The sequence below is a fragment of the Artemia sp. Qi Xiang Cuo genome, chromosome 9 (genome assembly GCF_049724085.1).
Source record: "Artemia sp. Qi Xiang Cuo chromosome 9, ASM4972408v1, whole genome shotgun sequence".
NCBI classification, from domain to species: domain Eukaryota; kingdom Metazoa; phylum Arthropoda; class Branchiopoda; order Anostraca; family Artemiidae; genus Artemia; species Artemia sp. Qi Xiang Cuo.
This window is the reverse complement of record NC_142802.1, coordinates 73,286,080-73,297,220: the sequence shown is the minus strand read 5'-3', so window position 1 is coordinate 73,297,220 and position 11,141 is coordinate 73,286,080.

Genomic DNA, 11,141 nt, shown 5'->3' with positions numbered 1-11,141 from the left:
GAATATATTTGTAGGGGGTATTTTGATGCCGTTGAATCGTGTCTAAAGTTAAAGGATCAGTTTGCACTATATGTAGAGGGAAGAAGGCTTTAGTTTTTCGATATTGTTTGCCATAATGCCTGCGATTCCGATGCAGTGTGTAACTCGGTTCATTTTCTAGATACTTTTTTGCTTTTTTTAATGTGCTGCCAGAGGCAACTTTAGAAAGTGTTAGGGGGAACTTAGACTTCCTGCTTCACTAATATTTTCATAGACATGCTTCAGAACTTCAACCATTTTGAACGCAAACACGTGGTGCAATGTCCGTTCCTCTTTTTCATACTGGTGGATGATCAAATCTGTCGTCACTTTTTGCTAGCAGCCAGAGGTGTTATAAAATCATTGTTGCTGCTGCTGCTGACAGTATTTTCCAATATTGAATCTTCTTCTTTTTTAATTGTTGGTGGGGTTGGCGTTGTTGGTGGACTATACTCTCTTAGTTTCTTTAGAATTTGCTTATTGCCAACAAGACTTTTGGGAAAGTTTGATGCATTTAGAAAGGCGTATAGATTATTGTCAAATGATAAAAGGCCTTTGCGATTCGTCACGATATCATAAATTAAATCAAATAGATGTTAAATTTGTTCCTGAATTATAATTCGTTTCCCTGCACTCTCGACTTGAACTTGATGATCACCATCACTTTCAAACATGGGACAAGTGAATACTCTTTTATTTTGTCTTTGATTAGTCGCTGGAATTAATTTTTCAATTGTTGACGCTATATAATTTAATTCTTTCTTCTTTGATTGCACTGCTGCAGAATCTTGAGGAGATGTTTCCTGTTTAGAGGGATCTGTGATAACAGCGGGTCTCTCACGATAAGGTCTATTTTTGTCCACACGTCGCAATGCATCTTGAAGTAAAAGCAGTTTTTTGTCATCAGCAATATTCTCATCATTAATGAATTTGCTTAGATTGTCTTCAAAATGTTCGACGGGCGAGAGGACAAGTTCAAATGGCGTCAATTTATAGGGTTTGTCAATTCTCTAGTTAAAACTATTAACAAGTCCTGCACTGATTGGCAGTAAAAGTGTAAAAAGCTACCACCCGCTTGAAGGAGACGTTTTCTTTATCAAATTGTCCCCTTGTTTTTACAATCCAAGGTACATATTGTGGAACGATGTTGCTTTGTCTGTTGCCTAACACCGTCTGGCAAGTGTACATTGCCCTCAGTTAAATTTAAACAAAGTTCAGATATTAGATTAATGAAATCATTGTCAACACCATGTTTGAGTATGGCCTTCCTGAGTGGAGGTTTTGAAGTGCCTAAAACGGAAAATAAATGCCGTTGTTCGTATAGTTTCTTCAGTGTCATAATGGCAACTAATAGCTTTTTCTACTGTTTACCGGAAGATATACTGTAATTTCTTTGTCGAAAATGTCAGTGACTACACGTAAATCCTCGGGGGTGCTCTGATTAAGATCTAGCAAAATGTAGCCGTAGGGCTTATTTGTCGCCTGAGTGTACGCTAACAGCAGAAATTTGGAGGCACCGGGATATATTTGCTTATTGAGAGTTATTAGTGAGCTAGAATCACGAACAACTCGATAGATAATATAGATGGTGCAATTCAAAGCAATGGTTCTTGCAATTCAAAGCAAGGGCTCTCATACATTTGCTCTGATGAAAAAGATTGTGTAGAACTAGGTTATGGAAATGTGTTCATGATGAGAGCGTAATAAATAATAAAGTTATGTATCTTTTTCTTAGAAATCCCGGCCCCTTACTTTTCACGCGAAGAAACAGTTTGTTTTCAATTTACAATTAAGGTGTTAGAAGCGAGGCATTGCAACCCTAACCCCCCCCCCCCATATAAACACGGAGTTCTCAAAATGGAAAATGAATATTACATGAAACTGACATCCATCCCCTCTTAACAATCCCCCCCCTCTTTTTACAGAAGAAAGTCCCTCTCCCTTTTCAGTAAAGCAAAAGTAAAATTTGCGTTGAAGAAGCTACGATGTTAATTTGATCAAAAATTATCCTTTTTTCAGTTAAACCTTTTGGCCAAGCCGCTAACGTAAGGATTAACAAGCAGGAAGTGCAATTGTGGGGTGTCAGCTAATTATCACGTATTTAAAACATTGCGAGAAATCTGTAAGTCAAACCATAGTGGCGTAATAGCTAAGGGATTGACAGAAAGTTGGCTGTCAAAAGGAGAGTTCAAAAACATAGTTATTTCTATTGGAAGAATTAAAGTCGTAAACAGAAGGGTGTGGAGGGGGAGAGAGGGGAGGTTTGCATGGTAAAAAAAACATATTTTAAACTTTCTATCGAGTATAAACAACATATAATGGAGTTTGTATTGTGTGTGTGGGGGGGGGGGGGTTACCAGAATTTTAAATTACTGAAGGGGCTACTGTGTAAAATGATTTTATTTTAAACTAAACTATGAAAATTTACTAAACAGAACTCACATTATAAATCGCTGTAGCCAAGGCTTCCAACTCATCAATATTCAATGTTATATCCATAGTGTCTTGGAACTTTCTGAATAATTAATCACAACGCATGTCCGTTATATGCGAAATCTCAAGGGCGAATTGTGATGTAATGGTAAACAATATTTAACCGACTCCCTAATTGGTTTAGAAGGAGATATAATCGACTCCCTGATTGGCTTAGAAGGAGACACGTGATCCTGTTTCCCGTTATCGGATCAATACATTCTCCACACCGATTACGTAAATCAATTTCTCGGAAATTCACTTCCTCTTCGAGTCCTAGATCAATACATTCTCCCCACCGATTATGTAAATCAAGTTCTCGGAAATTCATTTCCCCCCTCTTGCCCTAGATCAATACATCTCGTCCCCCCCGTCAATGTGCATGTGCAAACTTCACCCCCAGTGTCATTACACCTAGACGAACAACACCAAATAAATCGACAGTGACCTCATTAGACTCGATCGATAATCCTTGAATAAATTATGTCCCGTCGGCGCTAGACTAAATTATAGATGGCAGCACGCAGTGTATCTCGGAGATATTATGGCCTTCCTAGTTGTATAGGACATAACAAGCCAAAGCAAGGCCACCGCACGCTTTTTTGTAAGGCAAGGATTTTGAATTTCTTAGAAAAACGTTATTTGTGAACTAAACTGAATCCAAGATTTTGAAACGCAGTAAAACATACATATTACGAAACAGAGAACAAGGGACTTTAAAATGAGCTGCTAGTTCAGCAGACATGGTTTAATCCCCAAAAATAGTATCTGACCCCTTGGAATCTCCTTTCTTCTGATGTAATTGTGTTAAAGTATTTTCAATAGTTCTTTAGCTTAAAGGAGACAAAATTTGGCAACACTGTAATTAATTTGAAAAATTGGACGATCGGCGAGGGCTGTTTTCTTCAAAACTTGGCAACACTGAACACAGGGCGATGGCCAGGGCGATGGGCGATGGTCTATTACTTCAGGCTGGTAAACCTTGTTATTAGGCATATCACTAATATGTGACATTTGTCTTTTTCAGGTCCCCTTTGAGTCAACACGGAAGAAAAGACTTCCATTTCACGTAAGTAGGGGTTAGTAAGGCTATTCGAAAAAAATTGTTCTTGAGTAATGGTTAAGCATGTGATTTTCATTATTCTTCTTTCATTTCATTGAATGGCCTTGTTTCATCTCACTTTATTTATCAATCCTGGTTGAACTTCGCTGAAGTAAGGATTCTGGGACTATTTTGAAAAAAAAATCATCTTAGTTTTTATTGGTCGTATGTTGTTGAAAGTTTTTCTTCTTTTATATATTTATGTTTGGCTGAATTTTTCCTTCGATGAATTTTCACTGTCTTACGAAAAGAATTCCCTATTGTTCTTCTTCTTTTTGATGTTTGAAATAATACCACCATTAAAGCATATACTCCATTGAAGCTACGTGACCGAGTCCCGAAAAAAGTAATACCACCATTAGTTCATTTACCGCCACCGTCTCTCCTGGTTCGACCATGCCTGTCGCAAGCCTGTTAACTAATTCGTCCACAGAGCACTGTGGTGCAAACACTCCCAGGCTGGAGAAAGAGACGTGGAGACCAGTCAAAATACACGAAGAACACTATCAAATCTAACCTTAAGCAAGTTCGGGCTTAAGGGGGTTTAGACGGTACGGCCCCTTTGACGGCACCCAATAGAGTAGGGCCGCCTGCTTCCTCCTACCGCCAGGGAGTGCTGTATAGCTTATGTCCAGGTTCAAGTACACGTAAGTTCCTTAGCCTAACAAGCTTCAAATAATATTTTATTATTATTTAATATTTTAATATTTTATTATTTATAACAAACTTCAAATTATATTATAATATTTTACAAAATATTGGGTGGGAGCAGCTGCTCTGCCCTTGTCCTCCACAAATGACTCCTATGTTGTCTAAGAAAAGAAAGAGTCCTTCAGACCTTTTTTTTTTTACACATTATGTTTCGCAGCTTAAGGTATAACAAACATGCATTGTGCAAGATATTTCGCTAGGCCTTATAAAGTTTATATTTGTTGAGCCATCACCTAACGGAACCTATAGATTTATATACTTCACTAAGAGTGTAAACACTTCATAGGAGTTCATATTTGTTGTAATCTAAAAATAAGAATGAGTCCTTCTCTTTTTTTATAGCTGGATTACGCAAGGGCTGATGACCCATTATAGAAATCTGATACTTCTAAGGCTCGTTCTAATTAGCTGGTAATGGGCTCACGGTTTTTTCAATGGAAATTGTAGCATGCTAGCATCAATTACCTAGTAATGGGCTGATGACCTTTCCTGTGGAAATTGCAGTCTACCAGCAGCTTTGAACTCTTTTTTAAAGCCTTCTCCCCCTGCTGAGGATAGGTATAACATACTTAGCCGTTATTTGGCTCGGGAATGCAATGTCTTTTTTTTGAGACTTTGAAGGGTCTCGTAATTTTTTTTTTGTCTTTAATAACTCAAAAGTGCGAATTCAGCCCATCTGCGCTTGTTATAGAAAATTTTCAGGAATCAATCTTCAACTCATTGCAGATGATGGGAATAACATCCTCAGGCCGTTCTTTGCCTCAGAAATGCAATATATATTTCTTGAGGTATCGAATTTTACCAGACTGACCGTCCGGCAGTGTCCCCTACCATTTACCAAGTATAATCCAAAACCTCGGACCCGACAATCTGCATCATTGAGAGTAGTCTCAACCAATATATACTAGGCAGTGAAGTTTCCTTAGTGATGCATACTCTTCAAGCGAGATCTAGCAAGTTGATCGAACGTTCGAAAATTTACCAAACAATTTAAGAGAATGATTTCCCAAATGTGTGATATGATCTTTGGTTCTGTACATGATAATGACCTTCAAGTATTTTTTTTTAACTTCTAAGGCGTAGTCTTTCTAAATTATATTTAAATTAGATACATATGGCTCTGTATGGCAAATCAAAAGGCGACGAAACAATAAATTTAAGAATCTTTTCTATGTAATCTTTGTCAGGCACCCCAATGGCTAAATTGATCACACAGATTAGATTCAGTAGTATAAGTAGATAGGGGCTTTTTGGGATTAATCCCATTCAGACCGTAAATGTCTACAAGTTTCCGATTCATGCATGTTAAATGTATGTCCAGCACTTCAACTGAGGTGCTTGGTAAGAAAAAAAAAATCAGACATGTAAGTAGCCTATATTTTGTGATTGTCTTTCAAAATGACTTAAAAGTCCGCACCGCACATAACATCGCACAGCAGGTTAAAATCGAGGACAAAATTCAGAAATACTATTTGTAGAGAGCCCCTTCTTCCCCCGAACGCCCGCTATTTTGTGGATGTGCCTATAATCTACTGTATTTTCGATACGATTTCCTCGATTAGGCTCTATTAATCCTTTGTCATGTAATTTGAACGAATTAAGTTTGAAAGAGAAGAAGATTTTATGCCCTTGTGTGAAGAGACCTTAAAAAGTTGTCTGTCTGTCTGTGACTAAGAAAAGAGGATACAACATTAAAAAAAAGAAATAATGGTGGTAACATGCTTAGTTTACAAACTTCTGAACTGCATTTATATATAACTAACACTTCAGAATAAACAAATTTAAAATCATTACCATGTTAATTAATCCTTAAATTTGAACAGCTAAAAGCTGGATAAATTTAATTTTGGAGCCTTCTACGGCAAGCCACACATTTAGTGGCGTAATTTCGTCCAAATTCTGGGGGGGACAAAGTTGGAGCCAATTTTCCCTAATCAAGTGAAAATGACAGTAAAAAATGAAAAATGAGCCATTTGATACCATGAAAGTACTGTATAGTACTATAAAAGTACTATAAAGATACTCTTTAGTACTATAAAAGTGAATATATACTCAAAAAACTGATCTGATTCTGTTGATGCTTAAATTAGGCAGGCATATCTTAGTTTTGACAATATTTTTGAAGAAACAAAATTTCAGCTGGGGGGGACAAACTCGGGTCTTGGGGGCAAACCGAGATCTGGGAGGAGCAGTTACCCCTCCCCCATGCCCCATAGCTTATTACGCCCCTGCACACATTTCGTCCTGTGAAGACGCATGGGGTTTGATCTCAGATTGGTAATATGGGACCCAGAGTCCGAGCTCAGCTGTAACAATCCGTTGCAGGACCGACGCAAGGACCTTAGTAGTCAATAAGCGTCGTCAATTCAATACATATAAATCACCCATATCCAACACGTATCCATCCGTTTTGCAGGGTGCCCTTTCACCAAAGGGCAACCCTTCCATGGTGGCAAAAAAATTACAAAATTCAACAAAAATACATTTTTGCTGTTTACCTTTATTTCCCTTTCTCTCAATTTACTCGCCAAATCCCTGAATTTACACAGATGAAAAATCTTGTCAGGATGTCGTCTAACATAACAGTTCATTTAACAGGTAGACAAGGTTTTCCACTTCGTAGTCACTTACAAATATCTTGAGGATCAACAGATCCAGAGCATAAATATAATACAGTAGCGAATTTTTTCTCCAAACATGACATACATTTCATAGCACGTAATTAGGCAAGTTGACGGACCATCAGAGCAAAATGTAAGCAAAAGTATATACGTCACAGCCATAGTTTCAGTTACTACTTGAGTCTTTTTTTCAAGCCACCCACATCCAACACGGAGTTCAAAACAGGTTTTGGAGATTATCGTTTTGAGGATCATGTTCAACACGGCGAATGTCTTCTCAGAACCCATATTCACCCATGCTATTCTAGCGCATTACAATTTTGAAGAACCCATTTCCAACACGCTTGGAACCCGTAAGATGAAAACGCTTTAAGGTTTTGCTGGGTTGAACACGGAGAACCTGAAAACGATTTTATCGAACCCACTCAAATACGCTTCAAACCTGTGCCATAAAACACAACTTTGGTTTTCTATCGGAAACATTGGTCATTGTGCATGCGCGAAGGCGGGGTCGTGAAGCTTGGGTGGTTTTAGATCTGTGTCGAAAATTTTCAATGGAGAGCGTAGGACTTTTCGCTACTGTATATTACCTTTACTGTGAACAGGTCTGTCTAAATAGGTGCTTATAAATCCACATTGGTCAAACTTTAGCGGGCAGGGTCAGAGGCTTCCTCCTGAACCAAGAACGGGGGGATATGGATAAAAATTTCTTCTGGTAGCTCTTGAAACCTTTCTACTGGATGTAGTGGGCCAGAGGGGTACAGAATACAAATAACAAAATGTAAAACAACGTGGAAACATGTTGCCTATACTAAAATAAAAATCCATCCGAGTTGCAGCGGTAGCTAGCAACCTAGTAAGAGACGATCACGTCCAATGTTAAGAAATATAAAAACCCATAATTCCTAAAAAAGGAGTCAGATCAAAACAAAAAGTACACCCTTAGAACCGCCTTGTCCGAAATCCCTGCATAGTAACTTTCTGTCCCTTGGCTTGAACAGCAAGGGAAATATATTGGCTTGAAAATCAAGAAAAGTGGCAGCTACTACAACATTCTGCCTAAACGGGATATTTTTTTTCTTTGTATCCAAAGATAGCTTGGCACTTGAACATCGTAGATAGTTGTTCAATGGCTCATTTTAAAGTAAATTAATTGTGTTAAAAATATATATTAACTAAAATAAATTATTTCTAAAATAGAATAAATTTTACAACCAAAAACTGCATTTTTGATGTCTTTTCACACTGCAGTCTTTCAAACATAATCGTATACCAGCGGTAAGATTTCAACCCACGCCTCCGAAGAGACTGGTGGCTAACACCAATGCCTTGGAGATCAGAGGATTGCGGTTTCAATTCCGCCTGTGGCAGGAGATTTCTCCCTCACGGGTTTAAAAGACTTAATTGTTCACCACATGGAAGCTTGTAGGCCTTTTCCCCGATTTGACAGCCATCGGGAATTTTTATCATAAAAATAATCTCTTTCACTGTCATCTTCAGCCTCAACTTAATTTTTTTACTTTTATATTTAGGAATCATTTCTTTATTCGATATTGATCCCTTACTAAAGGCGGATTTGAACCCGCAAACCTCTAATAATGAGGCACAGTTTCATCCATTGTGCTGTAGTAAGGTGTTCATTGTTTTGATTTTTCCACAAATCTGTGTATATACGGTTAAATAGATTTTGATAAACGTATTCTAATGGCAATTTTCAATCGAATCGTTTTAATGCATAAAGGATCGATATAGTTCTTTATGGGGACTATGTAAGTTTAGATAGATAGATAGATATGTATTTCGAGAAATTACTATCACAAGCCCTAATGGGCCGAATTTGAATTTTGAAGTCCATAAAAAACAAATAAACAAGAAAATTAGAACAAAAGCACAACAACTAAAAAATGGGCAAACAATGCAAAAAAAAAATATAGGAATGCTTAATGATTCCTTTGTCACATACTGCAAAATGGCAACTAGTTAAAAAGATAAATCCGGGTTGCAGCGATAGCTAGCAGCCTAGTAAAAGACGATCACGTCCAAAGTTCCTAAATATAATAAAAGACCACAAAAAACAATGGTCTCATTCAACTAATGGTTACATAATGGTTACATCGAAACAAGTTTATAATAAAGAACGACCTCTTGCCTATACTAAATTTTATACGCCACTTTCTTATAGTGTAGGTTAGAAATTCTACAGATAGCTTGGCATGAATCTGATACGCTGAATCTGACGGTGTGATTTTCATGAAAATTCTTTCACTTGTAGGGGATGTTTCCCCCCTCTTTAAAAAATCAGGTAAATTTTCTCAGGCTCGTAGCCTTTGATGAGTAATACTAAACTTAATAAAATTTATATATTTAGAATCAGCATTATAAACCCATTCTTTTGATACATTTATTGACATCAAAATTCCGTATCGCTTGTTCTTTTTTATTGTTTTTTTTATTACGTACATGTTATTACGTATATGAGGGGGTTCTCCCCTTATTCAATACCACGCTCTGTACGTTAAAAGTTAAAAAAAATTTAATTCCCAAATCCCTGGATCACAAAGGCCGTTTAATTAGAATAGATAGCTCTTTTGAAAGCACTAAAAAACTGTAGCGTAAAGAGCGAGGTATTGACTTAGGGGAGAACCCTCATATATATAATAATTTCTGTTCGTGTTAAGTATGATAAAGAACGAACTCTTGCCTGTAATAGATTTTATACTCAAATTAATAATTGTTAATTATATAGTATTGATATGGTTTTATTGATAGCTTAATAGATAATTAAAAGACCACGACCCCGGTGGGATTTGAACCACCAAGTTTCAGTTAACGGTCGATCGTGCTTGCCACTTTGACTATGACGTGACTAATTAAAGTTTACATTAAAGAACGAACTTTAGTTCAAAGTAACTGAATCACAGTAAATGTGTAAGAACAAAACAAGAAGCACACTATCAGAACTTTCTTGTCTGAATCCGGGTTGCAGCGGTAGCTAGCAACCTAGTAAGAGACGATCACGTCCAATGTTAAGAAATATAAAACCTTATTATAATAAAGAACGAACTCTTGCCTATACTTAATAAGCATATACTAGTTAATGATATAGTAATGATATGGTTTTATTGATAGCTGAATTACAATTCAATAAAATGATCCCGGGTAACTTTGAACCACCAACCTTCCGGTTTAAGGCCAAGCGTGCTTGCCAAATGGACTGTGACATCAGTAATTAATTGTGTAAAATTAACAATATGATACATATTATTTTTTTGTCACTTATCTTTTCATATCACAGTCTTCTCAAAGATATTTGATTTATTAAGCAATTTTTCCGGGTTGCAGCGGTAGCTAGCAACCTAGTAAGAGACGATCACGTCCAATGTTAAGAAATATAAAAACCCATAGTTCCTAACAAAGAAGTCAGATCAAAACAAAAAGTACACCATTAGAACCGCCTTGTCCGAAACCCCTGTATAGTAAACTTTCTGTCCCTTGGCTTGAACAGCAAGGGAAATATATTGGCTTGAAAACAAGAAAATTGACTTTAACCACGTTATTCTCCCCAAACGGGATATTTTTTTCTTTTTTTTTTCTTTTCCACAGATAGCTTGGCACTGGAACATCGTAGAGGGTTGTTCAATAGCTCATTTTAAAGTAAATTAATTGAGTTAAAAATTTATAGTAACTAAAATAAATTATTTCTAAAAGAGAATAAATTTTTCCACCAAAAACTGCATTTTTGATGTCTTAATAAAGATCGAACTCTTCCCTATACTAACTTGCATACGCAACTTCACTATAGTTAAGATTACAGTATTTATATTATGCATCATTATAAATTATAAAAGGTTCAAATGTTCGAAGATTATAGAGTTAAAAATTTTCCCACCCCGGGAATCGAACCCGAGCCTGTTAAGTGAAAGTTAACTATCCTAGCCACTAGACCATATTGAACCATAAAGAAGTATGATTTAAGAGCAATATGCGTATTATTATTTCACCATACCAATTATAATAAGGCCAAAACAAAATCGTCGACTTGCAACCTTACTTTTGACACATTAGTTAAATCTTCATCAGGCTTAAAAAATGTTTTGCTAGTTTTACATGAAAGAACGAACCTTAGTCCATACACAATAAAGAACGACACCTTGCCCATGTTAACTAAAACATAAATAGGGATTATGTAATTTCCAATAGTATCATGGCTGTAGAGA